The sequence below is a fragment of the Lagopus leucura genome, unplaced genomic scaffold (assembly GCF_019238085.1).
Source record: "Lagopus leucura isolate 7727_CA_CO unplaced genomic scaffold, USGS_WTPT01 Super-Scaffold_806, whole genome shotgun sequence".
Classification (NCBI taxonomy): Eukaryota; Metazoa; Chordata; class Aves; order Galliformes; family Phasianidae; genus Lagopus; species Lagopus leucura.
Genome location: NW_024962260.1, coordinates 515,853 through 530,022, shown reverse-complemented (window position 1 = coordinate 530,022; position 14,170 = coordinate 515,853).

Genomic DNA, 14,170 nt, shown 5'->3' with positions numbered 1-14,170 from the left:
GGCCCCCAGCACCAGGCTCATGCCTTCCAGCAGGAGTTTTCCTGTGATTCATTATCCCACAGTGTGCCCAGGGACCTGGCAAAGCTGTGGAGCTCACCATGACCCAACAACCCATCTCATCTGCCATGTGAAAATCCTAAAGCACGAGAGAGAAAAAGAGAGGGAGTCCGTGCTTCAAAATAGCTGAAATGCAGGTTCTGTGGGTAGGGAGCAAAGGATATCAGCAAGAGTACCCAGGCTTATGCTCTATATGTGAGACTTGACATAGCCTTGAGCTCCTGTATTTTGCTGTGAGTGATAGATGTCTAGATGCCATACTCAACTAAGGGACAGATGACTGCAGTGCAGTGAGAACCTATATGGTATATATTAGTTAAAAGGTTAAGGAAAAAAAGGTTATCTACTTTTGTAAATTTATTTTCAATCTGAAGATTTTTTTGTGTGTGTGTGTTTAGATTACAAAGTCTGTGAACCTTAATCTCATGTATGTCTGCAAATCATTACCGTGGTGCTGGAATAGCATGTGCAGGAGTAGAAACTGGCATGGAATGTCACAGTGCTGCAGCTCCCTCCACCAGGCTGGGTCTGGAGCAGTGTGCTGGGATCCAAAACTGGGTTACAACCTGGATGGAAACTCAATTGCAGAAAAAGGTTCACAGATGTGAGAGCAAGCAAAGCCTTCAGGAGAGAAAATGGGAAATTCTGCTCCCCAGGACACAACAATAGCCACTCAACTCTACTTTGTGGGCCTTATGTTGCCAACAGGAGGTTTTCTGCCAGGCTGCAGAGATGCAAGATCTGTGCTGCTCTCCCTGTGACATCCTTGTTATTACTGTCACATGCAGACGGCTGACACCCACTGTGTCAAAGTCAAGGTTTGGTGTTGTGCTGCAGCAGACAGCGTGCTGGGTGTGTGATAGTCAGACTGCCCTTCCTGTGGGAGGAGATTTAGAGGGAGACGTTGCTTTTTGGTGTGCAAAAATAGCTATCTACCAAAGCTGGAGGATTTCAGAGAGGGAGGAGGCTTGTTAGGGAAAGGATTAGCAGCAAGTACATGGATGGTCATATTTCAGGACAAACACCTGTAAATCAGCCTAAGCCTGTAAGTAGCAAGCTATTAAACTGAGTTCACCTCTGCAGCACTCGCCCTGTGCCTAGTCAGCAAGGCCAGCTACCAGCCCTGAGTGGTGCTACAGGCTCAGCCTTTTCCCATCTTGTGTACCGTGGAAATGGAGAAGCTGCAGATGTTTACAGCTGGCAAGTCAAAACACTTAGTGATGTATTAAGGAGGTGATGCCATAATACCTCCTTTTTTAATACATATTTCTTCATTTCTGCTTCTTTTCTTGTTTCTAACCCTTTGTAGAGTTCTGAAATTATTTTCCTTCTTGTTTGCTTTTGAGAGGCTTTTTTTATTTCTCAAGAATTTGTTTTTGACACAGATTATAGGTCAAGTCTCCCTGTCCTGCCCCCTCTGTTCAGCAGAAGAGCTGTTAACAGAAGTGTGGTGCCTGTTTTCCTGAAGGTGATCCATACTACTCTTCTGGCATCTCGTGCCCCTTTACTCCAATTGTAGGATGAGAAATCAGGATTTAACTTGGCTTCTCTATTACTGCACTGGCAATGCATTTCAAATATTGGGTTTTAATCGTAGTTTAAAAGGTTTTTTTTCCTTTATTAAAGAAAACCTGTGAAGTTCTATCATTGTTATTATGTTGTCGCCACTAATTTATACGATACTTTGGTTGTTACCTGAGCTAGCAGAAGACACCTTCAGAGAAGGTATTTAATGTAAGAAGACGTATAATGAAGAGCCATTTGGATTTCTCACCTGTGAGGGAATTTCTCTCCTGCAGATAAGGCAGGGTGAATATCTGCAGTGAACTGAGGCCCCAGCTCTGACCTCAGCACATGGGCTGGTCCCAGAGGGTCCAATAAACCCCTGATTTCAGTAATACTACATCTTTGCTTCAAGCAAAATATATGCTTAAATGGTCTACTGATCTACTGTTTAACATAACTGTCTATTACAATTATTGTTATAAATCCCTCGTTCTGTTATTTGAATACTAATGTGAAGGTGCCTAGCTGGGCAAGATCTGAAACTGTTCAGAGCACAGTGACACCTTTAGGTCTGCTGGAGAGCAGCACAGTTGAATGCCTGTGTAATGTGGAACTCACAGTGCAGCTCTGGATAACTGCACTGGACACACTTCCAAGTGTTTGTGGCACTTCCTTATGTTTTATGTTTTTCTTGAAGAAACAAGCTTGGCTCACCCAATTGGTACTTGTGAAGTTCAGCAAATTATGGAGCTGTTTTCTTTTCTCAGATGTTCTCAGGATCCTGCAGATATTGCTGCTGATCCCTTTGTTTTGGGCTGGCTGCTGTATCTGCCAGGTCAAGACAGTTGTTGTTCAAAGCCCAGAACAGCCTGTTGTGAATGATGAAGAACTGTTGTTTCCTTCGTATTTACAAATAACAAAATGTAAAGGACTGAGGAATTTGTCTAAGCTGTGATTAGATTCTAGATGGATGATACAGGTGCATCTTCACACTGGTGCTGTGTTTGCCTGCCTCTCAGTGGGGGGATTCTGGTGGCACCAGTGTTGCATTTTCCAGAAGGAACTGGAAATGAAGAAATGGGACAGGTTGGACAATGCATGTGAGCCCTGTGTGTTACTGGAAACTCGTCTGAGCTCACAAAGACAACTGCTGCAGATCTAGAGGGTTCTTAAACAGCACCACCTCTCCCACCATCCTCCCAAGGAAAAATGGGCGATTTGTATTCAAAGAAACCAAAGTGAATGTTATCATCCCTGTTTTACAGATACAGGAACTAAGATTCAGAATAGAGATACAGAAACTAAGATTTCAGCAAGTTTACTGGGAGGAGATCAGGAATCAAATTTTGTAAAAGGATGTTTTTGTAAATACTTGTCCTGTGTCTTCACTGGTGTTTGGAGTTCCTTCTGGCTTTGGAGTTTGAGAATTAGTGGGAACAGCTGAGGTGCCTCTAAAATGCTGCGTTCATCTCTTCGGGGCTGTTCAGGTAGTCACCTTCCTTGCTGAAACACATTGCCTTACCTTCATGTCAGGAAGCAGGATGATAATTTCTAAATAAACTTTCATTAATTGTAATGAAAGCAATTTTGGAAGAGGAGAATAATCAGCTGTGTCAGAAAAAAAAAAAGTGTATGTGTGTGTATATATATATATGTATAAAGTTCTGCACGTACAGAACAGAGACAATCAGGTAAAACCACGCACCCAAATTCTCTTGGGTGATTTTGGGATAGTCTGCACCTCTGTGGGCAGCACGACTGGCCTGGCTGAGGCCAGCTGTCAGACAGAAATGCAGCCTATGCCATTGCCTGAGCAAAGAACATTTCATTTTCTAGCAGCCATAAGGAGCTGCCAGTGTCATTGAGATTTTGTCGCTCTGAATAGTTGCTGTAAATTTCATCTGGGCAATATCCCCAATTGTGTTAGATATAATTACACTCAAAGTTCTTTTTAATCATTTATTTGGAACATGCCCCAAGATTCAGCAGTTTTGGATTGGGATAGAAATTGAATTATTTATTATCAATTAGAGGTTGTCAGAGCCTTTGACACCACGTCGAGCTGGCATTGTTTGGTATCTGTATTAATGATCAGATAGATAAAAGCATGAAATTATTGGTTAGGAAGCTTTTATTCTAGGCTGAGAAGGCTAGTTTGCATACTTGGCTGGATGCTTCCCTACACTCACAGTCATTATGGCTCTGTTTAATCAAGTCAGCGCTGCCTGTACAATTGCTTGCCCATAAATTGATGAATTGAGTGTAAGAATAATTTCCCCTAGATGGAACCCAGTTGTGACTTCCCTTGCCATCTCTGCCCAGCACATTTAGACTCTTGTGCTTTGGCTGTTGTCTGCTATAGACCCTGGAACAATCTTTATCACATCTGTTCTTTTCTTACAAGAGCAATTTATTTATTGCTATTGCTGCTGAATGGTAATGCTGGATGCTGAGCTTTTGTTCCCCCAGGTGAGGAGGAGGAGAGGACAACCTCACAGGTGTTCTTCAGCTCTCTTTACAGCTCTATTCTGCACTCTTCTTTGATCAGTGTGGGTATCAAAAATAATTTTTTATACGGCATTTTGGCACTTTGCAAGAAATCTCAGCTTAAAAGAAAGAAAACAGAAGACTAATCAGAGGCTAATCCCAGATACATTGCTGTGGGTAGGAAAATTTGGGGAAAATCAGGGAATGAACAGCTCAGAGCAGGTGGCACTGATCTCAACACAGAAGAGCAGCAGAGGAGAAGGGGTGTTCCTGTGAAGTTATCTCATCTCTGTGTCTTCTGGATGTAGCTGTTGCTGCAGTAATATCGCCTTGGTGAGGACACAGCTGCACAGTGCCTGCTAGCAGCTGTGTAGCCTTTCCTGGAGCTGCTGGAAGCGGTGTGCAGTGCACTGGCTTAGTGCAGAGACCTGTGTAACCACGTGATTTGAGCAGGTTACACTGCATCCAGAGAGCAAGCAGGAACTTCTCACATGATGGACACAACTCCTCTTGTAACTCCCTCCCAGTTCTGCTTCCCACTGGCACTGGTTTCTGTGAACTCCAATACAGTTTCTTGAAACATATGTCATTTCCTCAATGGGATTTCTGATTTGTTAAGGTTTTTCTACTGGGTTGTTTTTGGTTGTTTTTTTGTTTTCTGCCTCACCTGTACTTACCAAATCAAGGTCATGCTGCTGTCACAGGTAAATTATTGCACTCTTCTTTCATAAATATTTCTTTAGATTAAAAGAAACTGGGAGTAGAGAAGGACTGAAGTTTTCATTTTACTAGGAAACGCTAAGATTTCAAAACCTTTTCTATTCCAGGATGGATAAAAGTTTCTTACAAAATGAAACTGAAAACATTACTGTGATCAGAGCAGTTCCTCTGACTGCAGTGCCTTTAAACTTACACAACTTTATATGACTTATTATATAATTGCTTTTTTGTTTGTTTGAAAAGCTTTTCCCAACAACCCCCAAACGCTGAAGATGGCAAAATGGGTTTTTGACATTATGGAAATACTTCATTTATTTTTTTGAACAGAAAAAAATCATTTCCCCAAAGAGTTGCATTTGCACAGCCATATTTTTTCCTTTTGCATTCCTCACACAGACGTTCATTATCTAGACAAATATTTTAATACTCCAATTTAATACATAACTCCCATGCTTTTAAAATTGATGTCTGTGCATTAGGAAATACCTCTCCCAGTGAACTCATTTGGAAAAGTTAGGAGCTGTGTGTATCTGAACTCTCAGGCTCAGTGCTGACTTCCACAAAGACAAGTATGCAGCTGAATTCCTGGAACAGCCCTCTCCTGAAGTATGTTTTGTGTGAGCAGTGCGATTTATTAAGAGAACAAACAAACAAACAATTCAAGCCAACCAAAGTCCAGTCAATAAAAACAAACTGACAAAAGTAAAACCTGCTTTTGTTATAAATCACCTTTTGTCTTGACTTGCAGGAGGTGCAGTGTCCCCTTCATGCTCTCTACTCAGAGGAAAAAAAGTTGGGAATTGAGAATATGGAACATCACCCTGCAATACAAACAAGTCTCAAACCCTGCGTGCAACTTTTCTTCCTCAATCTGGTAGCGATGTTTCTGATTCCCAAACTCCCTTTTAGAAGCTGACAAGTAACAGCAGCTCTCAGCTAAGGCAGACTTGGGAAATGACTAATTAAACAGTGATTGCAGGATTGCTTCCTGACCTGGATATCAGACCACAAGGGTGAAGCTTCATAAAGATAGAGTGAATGCAGGAAGCAGTCCTGCATATTTCCACAATGGGGGCATTATGGAGACATGCCCCGGAGGCTGCTTGAGACCTCGCTGAATGGAGTCTGATACCATCGGGGAATGGAGTACCTGCTAGTTCAAAGCGGGCCTGAATGCAGGTTTTAATCCCTTCTGACAATTGTTGAGAGGAAATGGCCTTTCCTCTGACCTTATCGTTGTAAACAACAACTAGTCATCAGGTTCGTCCTGCTAAGGGAATAGTCAAGGTCTATGCAAGGATTTTGCTTCAAATTTTTTTTCTTCTCTGATTACAATGGCTTAATTCTGTAGACCTAAAATGCATTCTCACCCCTTAATATTCTGGCTTCAGGTACATTCTTTGTTAATTGAGTTTGTGGGGCTTGGTCAGCTTCTTGGAGCTGCAGGCAGATATCCGTCCCATGGCCAGATTCGGCGTTCAGCCCCGTGGCTGTTTTTGTGTTGGGTGAATGTTGTGAGATGTCTTTTGGATACACCAGGACTGCCAGAGCCAGGTGTGAGACAAGCTGACGAACTCTTCTAGCATGACAGAGAATCACTTAGAGCTATTTTCAAATGACCAACAGGTAGGATGGAGGCTTGCTGTTGAGTACATTAGTGTGGTAGTTTTCATGCACTAGAATGATGCATCCACCTCTGGAATCGCAGCAGTGGGTGGATTTAACTATGGATTTGTATGTCTTTCAGGGTTGAGAGAAGGCAGATGACAGAGGAAATGGGACAGTAGCCTGTGGTGCTCCTAGAGGTAGACCCAACTGCCTGTAGCCAGTATGATAGAGTGATGATGCAGAAGAGGTCTTACCTGCTGCACTGGCAGAATTTCAGGATGATGGAAGCTTCCTTTCCCCAGACCTATGCAGGAATCTGCCACTGGTAGGCTCTGTATTGAGAAGCACGTTTCTGTGGCCACCTGTAAGCATCCCCAGGCCATGCTCCCCCTTCCCAGCTGCTCCTCATCAGGTGCTAAGTGCTTTATCAGTGATAACCGTTACAGCCCTTCCAAAAGGGAGTTAGCAAGGCTATCAGAGGAGAGCTTCTCTGTCTAGCCATAGATCTTGGTACAGTATAGGAGGTTACTGATGGCTTAGTGTGAATGGCTTTTTAATTCTGGTGGAGGTTTTGGGTAGCACTCACATTTGCTCTTTGGTATGCCACACTAAGCCAGACAGGGAGCCAAGAGAGGTTTTTGCCTTGTGCTACATGGGTTGGGTGATCACTGCAAAATGAGGGAAGAGCTCTACAAGATAATGTTCCTGAGATCTCTGGAAGCTGCAGAATGAAATGATCAAATGAAAGATTTCTTTCATTGGAACAAAGGTAAAGGCTGTTTCCTTGGATAGGGAAAATGACTTCTTCCACAGATAAGGATAAATAATTAGGATTTTTCTTCTTCTCTTGATTGATACTACTTAGTTTCTGCTTCTCTACCTTGTAAGTATTCTTATGTGTGCTTTAACAAGAGAAACTCTCCATCTGTGCTCTTATGGAGATCCACGGACTACCTCAGGGCCCCCAGTAAGCCTGCCTTTGGTAGGCTGAGGTTACGTGCAGGTCTGTACCTCTTGTGAGAAGCTTGAAGGGGTCTGCAAGTGAGATAATACTTAAAAAACACTTTCCAAGGTTTTGAAAGAATGTTTGAAGTGGGATGTGGCAGGTGAAGCAGAGACTGACAAACTTCTATGGAAAAGATGTCTGTCTTTCACAGTTGCCTGTCTCCTGTGTAAGTTTGGGCTGTCTCCTGTCATATACCTGTGAAGCAGAGGGGAAGGTCTGAACAGCATGCACACCTTCTGCTAAACGGTTGGTCAGGGCTCAAGTGCTGAAAGGAATGGGGCTGGATGTGCTCTGTGTCTGGGACCCAGGTGCATGAACATCTCATACTCAAGGTAAAGGGATTTCTCTGATTGCTTTTAAAGAGCTCTTAAAAGAGCTCGTGTGTGGAGGAGGCTGTGCTTGTGCTCTGTCCTGCGACTGTGTGACACTGTTTTGTTCAATCCATACCAAAACCTGCTGGGATCACTTTACGTTTTGTTTTGTTACACAAAGCTGTGACCCACATGTGAGCCTGGTGGCACTGAGGTACAAGCAAATGGGGAAGATCTCAAGAAGCTCTGAGATAATGTCTGAAAGGATTTCCTTCCCTCCCGCCCAGAGGGTTGAACCCTGTGGAAAGGTCACTTGATTGTGCTGTTTGGAGATCTCATACTGGGCCCAGCTCTCCCTGTACCCCCCAGAACACCAATGACTGGGGCAGCAGTAACATCATCCCAGTGGCTTTGTGTTGCCTGCATCACCCCTGCATTGTCTGTGTCAGGGGTGCGTTTTCAAAAGATAGGAAGAAAGCATTTTAGAGGAGGCATTTCTGTGTGGGATTAATGGGATTGATACATCTGGATTAATGCAGCTGTTCCTGAAAGAAATGCTCTCTTTTTTTGCCCACCCTTTCCCCTCTGAAGTTTATTTGCTTGCAGCTGCTGACTGTTTGCCTGTTGTACTACCTGTGCTAAGGGGAACTGTAAAAAGCTCAAGCATTTATTGATTCAGTAGTGGGATCCATTCAACAGTGATAAAATGCTGCTGCTTCTTCAGATACGGAATACCTGTCGCAATTTTTTTCTTCTTACCCTCAGATTCCCTTGAAGACTTTTTGAATTATTTCCTCTGCTTTATAGAGCTGTAACAAAGCACGGGTGCCTGGATCACTCCACCAGCTTCACCTGAGTAAAAGGGGCCACAGAGAGGTTGAAAGGGCGCCTGTCAGCAGGCTGCTAATTGCATGTGTCCGTCAGCAGGCTGTCCTTATACAGAAGAATGTTATCTTGAGATGAATCCATAGGCAGCACAGAAGGGTCTTGTTGAGAGAGGCAGGCTGGGGAGCTATAGAGTGCTGCTACTTATCAGGACGGTGTCTTCTCAGCAGGTGCATGAGTGAAAGAGGAGCACCAGCTATGTGAGAACTGCGTTGCCTTGCGGTGATCGTGTTAAAAGGGAGCACGCTTTGCTTTCCTTTGTCGTAAGGGACCACTTGCACTGCATTCTGTGCTCATCTGCATCCTTTCTGGAAAGGTGCAGCCAGTGGTTAGCATTCTGTGGTGCTTGTGTGCAGTGAGTGAATGCTGCTTTTCCTGCTTGTTGTCTCATGCATGTTATGCTGTGACATTTCACATGTGCTGTTTGTAAGGAAGAGCAATGCTGTTGTTTAGAAGCTCAGTGAATACCATATCACTCTCTCTTGACAATTTTTCATATCTGAGGATTTCCCCCTCCCCCTGGAGAGGAGCACGTTTTGCCATTATGCATTACCTGAGTTTTGGAAATGTCTGAATATTCTGGTGTAGCTCTGCTCTTTCCTGTGACCTGGCTGGGAAGCTGCTCACTGAGGCCAGGGACAAGGGCAGGTATTTAAAAATGTTCACACAGGGTTAGACTTTTTTCCTGATCTACTGAGAAATAATCACAAATGCTTCCAGACTGTTTCTTTCTCTCAAAGAGAGCATCGCCAGGCCCGACAAGGTCTCATTCTCAATATGGTATATATGGTAATTAGGATGTATATTGCCGTCAGCACCATGGGACCCCAGGAGAACACGAGCTGAAGATTTTGCTTGTCTGCCCTTACTGAATGCATGTGAGAGTCTCATGAATATTTTTTGAAGCAGGTTAAATACTTGCCATTGCAAATCTATAGAGGCCCTAATGAAAGCAATCCTTTGAGCAGGAGTGAAGGAGGATTTCTCCTTCCTTACAAGAAAACTCAAGGAGTTCTGGAATAATTTTTTTAAGCAGTAAGTAATGCTCGTGGGGTGAGATTTCACTGTGAAGTTGGGGAGGCGAGGTTCCTGATTTTCATTCAGCTGCAGGCTGGTGCCTGGTACATGTCTGGGGGCAGTGGGAGAGCCAGGTGGATCCGTGGGATGGCAGTGATGCACTCCGATATGGAAATCGAGACAGTTCCCAAGAGCATATTTGCTGATTACAGAGAAGCAAACAGCTTGATGTTGTGGAGACTGGGAGAAGGTGGAATCCGATTCTTCAGTCACTTATAATTTTTGTTATGATTGTCCTTCTTTAGAAGTATGACATTAAATGAGCAGCTGACGAATGTCATTGCCCAGCTGATGGTCACACATGACCCTGTTGGGAGGTGGGGAAGCAGTAAAACTGAGGCAGTGTCATCCTCTTGATTCCTTTACACTGAAGTAGAGAAAACCTCCCATGGCTTTCATGCAAAATGTCTCCTGGGATCCTCTTTAACCTGACCAGGCAGCTGAGGAGTGTCTGAGTCCTCCAAGGGGAGGGCTGGGTGGAGATGCAGGTTCTGAAGCACACTGGTTAGGCTGAGTGGAGCTGGTGAGATGATGTGACCTTACCCACTCGGAAACTGACTGCCAAAGCACCTGATTCTCATCCTGCTGGGTGAGAAACAGCACCACAGAGGAACCAAGGGATTTATGGTAGGGCTCAGTGGCCATGCTGGAAGCAAACAGGTATCAGCTGAGGTAATTGCTGTCTGCCTGGAGAGCCTGGCAGCAAGCAAGCCTGCGGTTCTAAAGAGCCTGCATTTGGCCACTGTGTCTTTTGGCTGTCGGAAATAGCCAGGAATCTTCCTTTGCTGTTGAGCCAGTGCTACATCAGTGCTCTGGACTGCATTTTGATCAGTTTCCTTGAGCTCGTGCTGCCATACACACAGCTTGTGCTGCTGGGTCTCCCTTCTGCAGTTTGGCTACATCTTGAGTCAAACTGAGTAAAGGACTGCTGAGATGCACAGGTGGGAGCAGCAGTCCTCCTCTGGCACCCACAGTGCCCTGGCTGGGGACAGAGATATTGCAGGAGAGGAATCCTGCATTTGGTGGTGGCTAAGAAGAGGTAGGTGTCTTTGGCAAGCAACGAGGTCTTTCTGTTCTTCAAGGATGCATACATCAAAGCAGACTTTATGCTTTTAGGAGAAAAGTCTCTGCTCTGACCTCAGCACAGGAAAGTTCACCCCAAACTCCTGCTCCTGTTGATGTGCTTGGCTCTGACTTGGAGCCAAGGAGGACCTTTTCTGCAAGCTCCCGCACAGAAGAGGCCTGTTGCTGTGAACTCTTGCATAGTAATTAGAGGAAACAACTTTGGGCTCCCACCACTGTTTATGCAACAGGGCTGGATCTGGCTGCTGTTCGTCGCCGCACGGCCCAACGCCACCAAGCTGGTGCCTCTTTCCAGAAACCCCTCCTTCACCTCTGTCTCCCTCCTGGGGAGCCTCTGTGCAGGCTGCAGGAGTCAGCAAATGGGAACTTCTGCCCCATAGTTGACTACCAGGTAAATCCCGTCTGGACTTACTGGGGAAAGTTGTAACCGCTTGGTAGAAATGATCCAAGTTTCCAAGGCAACTACTCTCTAACCCTATTTTGAACGCTGCCTTGTTCCCATAGAAAGTTGCCCGTTAGTCTCGTCAGCAGCTGCCGCAGAGAGCACAGCACCTCCAGAGGAGTTGTCCTCTGCAGAGCTCTTTATTCCCATAATGAGCAGCTGGGGGGTGGCATGTGCAGCTTGGTGCTGCTGGCCCCCAGCCGTGCTCAGGCAGGGCTCCGCACAGCCCAGGAGATCCTTTGGAGCGAGCCAGGGTGCTTCTGCCTCCCCAGGGAGGAAGAGGTGCTTGGGGCTCCCTGGAGGTGCAGGGAGTTGGGGGCTGGAGTGCAGATGGGGCTGCTTGGACATTTTTTGGCGAGCTGGAGGGTGACAAGTGAAGAAAAAGGACACAGCGTTTTATTTAATTAGAAAAACCAAACTCCCTAAAACTAGCCTCCAAAGGGCCTCCGTTGTCATCAGCTTCACAAAGAGCTGTGACAAATGAAAGGAACTGAGCAGAGAAAAGGCTGCTTTCTCTTTGTGTCTCTTTCCCAGCTTCTGTTTGCTTTGCTGTCTCCCTTGCTCCCATTGATCAGGCATGTGGAAACATTCCTCCTCCTGCGCTCCCATTGTGGCCGCCCGGTTGCCAGGCTGCCGTTGGCTTGAATAACTTCACTAAGCCAGGCCTCTCCAAAACCATGCCATCCGGCATGCTGGACGCGGGGCCAGACGCTGCCCTCCCATCCTCCTCCTTCCCTCCCCCTCCCAGGCAGCGCAGGGGTGCAGTGAAAAAATGCTTGAAAGAACAAGGGAGGCAGCGCAGAGCTCAACTGGTCTGGGAAGGGAAGAGGTGCGAGCTCACCCTGCAAAAACAGGCTGCAGGGAGGGGAAGATGGCCTGCCTGGGTCGCTGTGTTAAAAGGAAGGTGGGTGGTGTAGTGAGGGTTGTTAGCACAGAGTTTTTGCACAGAGAAGAGACGCAGAGTCACGCTTCCAGGCCAATAGGCCTGTGGGGAGAACCAGTAAAATGCACCAGGAAGGTGCAGGTGGCAGTTCTGGTACAGAGCTGCACTCCCTGGGCTTGCCTCTGAGATTACCTTGGGGATAGCCCTGATGCTGAAGGTGCTGCACTTGTGCTTGAGGGGGTCTTGCGCTGTCACTAGCTCCAAACCAAACTCAAGTCTCATCTCATGCAGCTCCACTGCCTATGGTTGTTATTATTGATGCAAATCTGGCTTATTATTCTTAATGCTATGTTTCTATCAGTGAAATAACAGTAAGCTTTTGTACTCCTAGATTTTTAATATTTGTACTTTTAGACGTGCTTATTGATTCAAAGCAGCCAGGGTTCCATCCACAGCTGGTGAAAATGCAGCCCTGGCCCATCAGCTCACAGCATCGCTCCCAGTTTATTGTTGACCTCACCTAGTTGTGGTCCTGCACTCAGGGTGGGTGGCACAGTGTGACCGTGGGCTGTGCCTGCTGGCAGACAGGGGCTCCCCCCAGTGCTGGGTGGCCCCAGGTCTGTCTGCAGGGATGGCATCGTTGTCCCCATCCCCAGCGGCACAGGAGATGCGTAGGGCAGCTGGAGCTGACGCAAATGAGGTTGGGTTTGTTCTGCAGAGAGGTCCCGGGTTTGTACTGGGCTTGTACTGGTTTGAAGGGCAGGGACTGCTGAGCTCAGGTGATTAACATAACAATCCTGGGGCTCTGCCTTCATCCTGAGGCTAAAGCCTGGTTTGCTCAATCCAATTTCCAGCCTCTGCCCTTTCTTTAGCAGGCTAATTACGTCGGCAGGACAGTGGAAATGACCTTCTTAAAGCCACAGTGCCCCTCGTCTTCTTACTTGCGTGTCAAAACATAGGAGGTGGAGCAGAGATACCATTCAGGGAAATAACATGTTTAGATACAGTGGGCAAAGCACTCAACGTGCTCCCAGAAGTTTACAGTGGTAACTTGCATGTTGTTGGTCAATATCAGCCATGTATGTTTGTGAAGATCCTTCCAAGCAAGGCACAATGCTGGTGGGGCCCAAAGGTGTGGTGTTGTGCTAGCTTAAGAAATGATAAGTATGTGGTATTACACCAATAAATGTGCAAAGCTTTACCATCTTGCACAGAAACCTGTGAGGGCACTGGACTGGAAAGCTTCTGCTGCACTGGTTTCTCTCATTAGTCATCCTAGCCTCATTCTGTCTCTGCAGTACGTAGCACCCTGCTCTCGTGCTGCTTTCTGCCTCTCCCTGCACTAGCTGGGATGTGGCTTTTGGACCCACAGTGACTCTGCATGTTCTGAGGTCCAGTCCTACAGCAGCTGCAGCCTTGCATGGGCTGGGGCTGAAGCTGATGTTGGGAGCCTGCCAGGCAAATACAAGCAAAAAGCTACAGCCTGTTTCTGTGTGTGCAAGTTGCAGGAAACCTTTGGTCTGTGTGCAAGGTTCTGGCACGACCAGCCACAGACCAAGGGATAGGTGCTCCCAAAGCCATTGCAAAGGCTTACTTGACTGCTGGAGCAGAAACAGATGATTTCCAAGGGGAGTGGAGTATGTTGCTCTGCTAGTGTTCTGATCTAGTTTTTAAAGGCTTTTGCTGGAGTGGTCTTCATTTCTGTGGTATGAAACTGTCAACAGTCCTACAAATACTTCACAAAGGAAGTCAGTTTGTACCTGACCATTGTCTTGGTGTAAGATGTATCTGCTGTGATCCTGTTGAAGCTGGCAGTGTTCCTTTGTTAAGGCTGAATATTGTCTCTGTGTGATATTGGCTCTTGCAAATAGAGTCAATCTTCTCATTTCAGGAGGTCCTGAGAGGTGAAGTTGGCATAACTGAGGGAGCAGCCATAGCTAAGCTTCTTCTAGAGCTGAAAGGATGGCTCCTGCTTTGAAAAAAGAGTGTGGTGAGCATCTCGAGATTTAATGTAACAAAACAGGCTGGGAATAAAATTAATAGATAGCTGATATAGATGTGTCAGTCACACTTTGCCCCAAAGCCACTGCTGATTGCTGAGATAC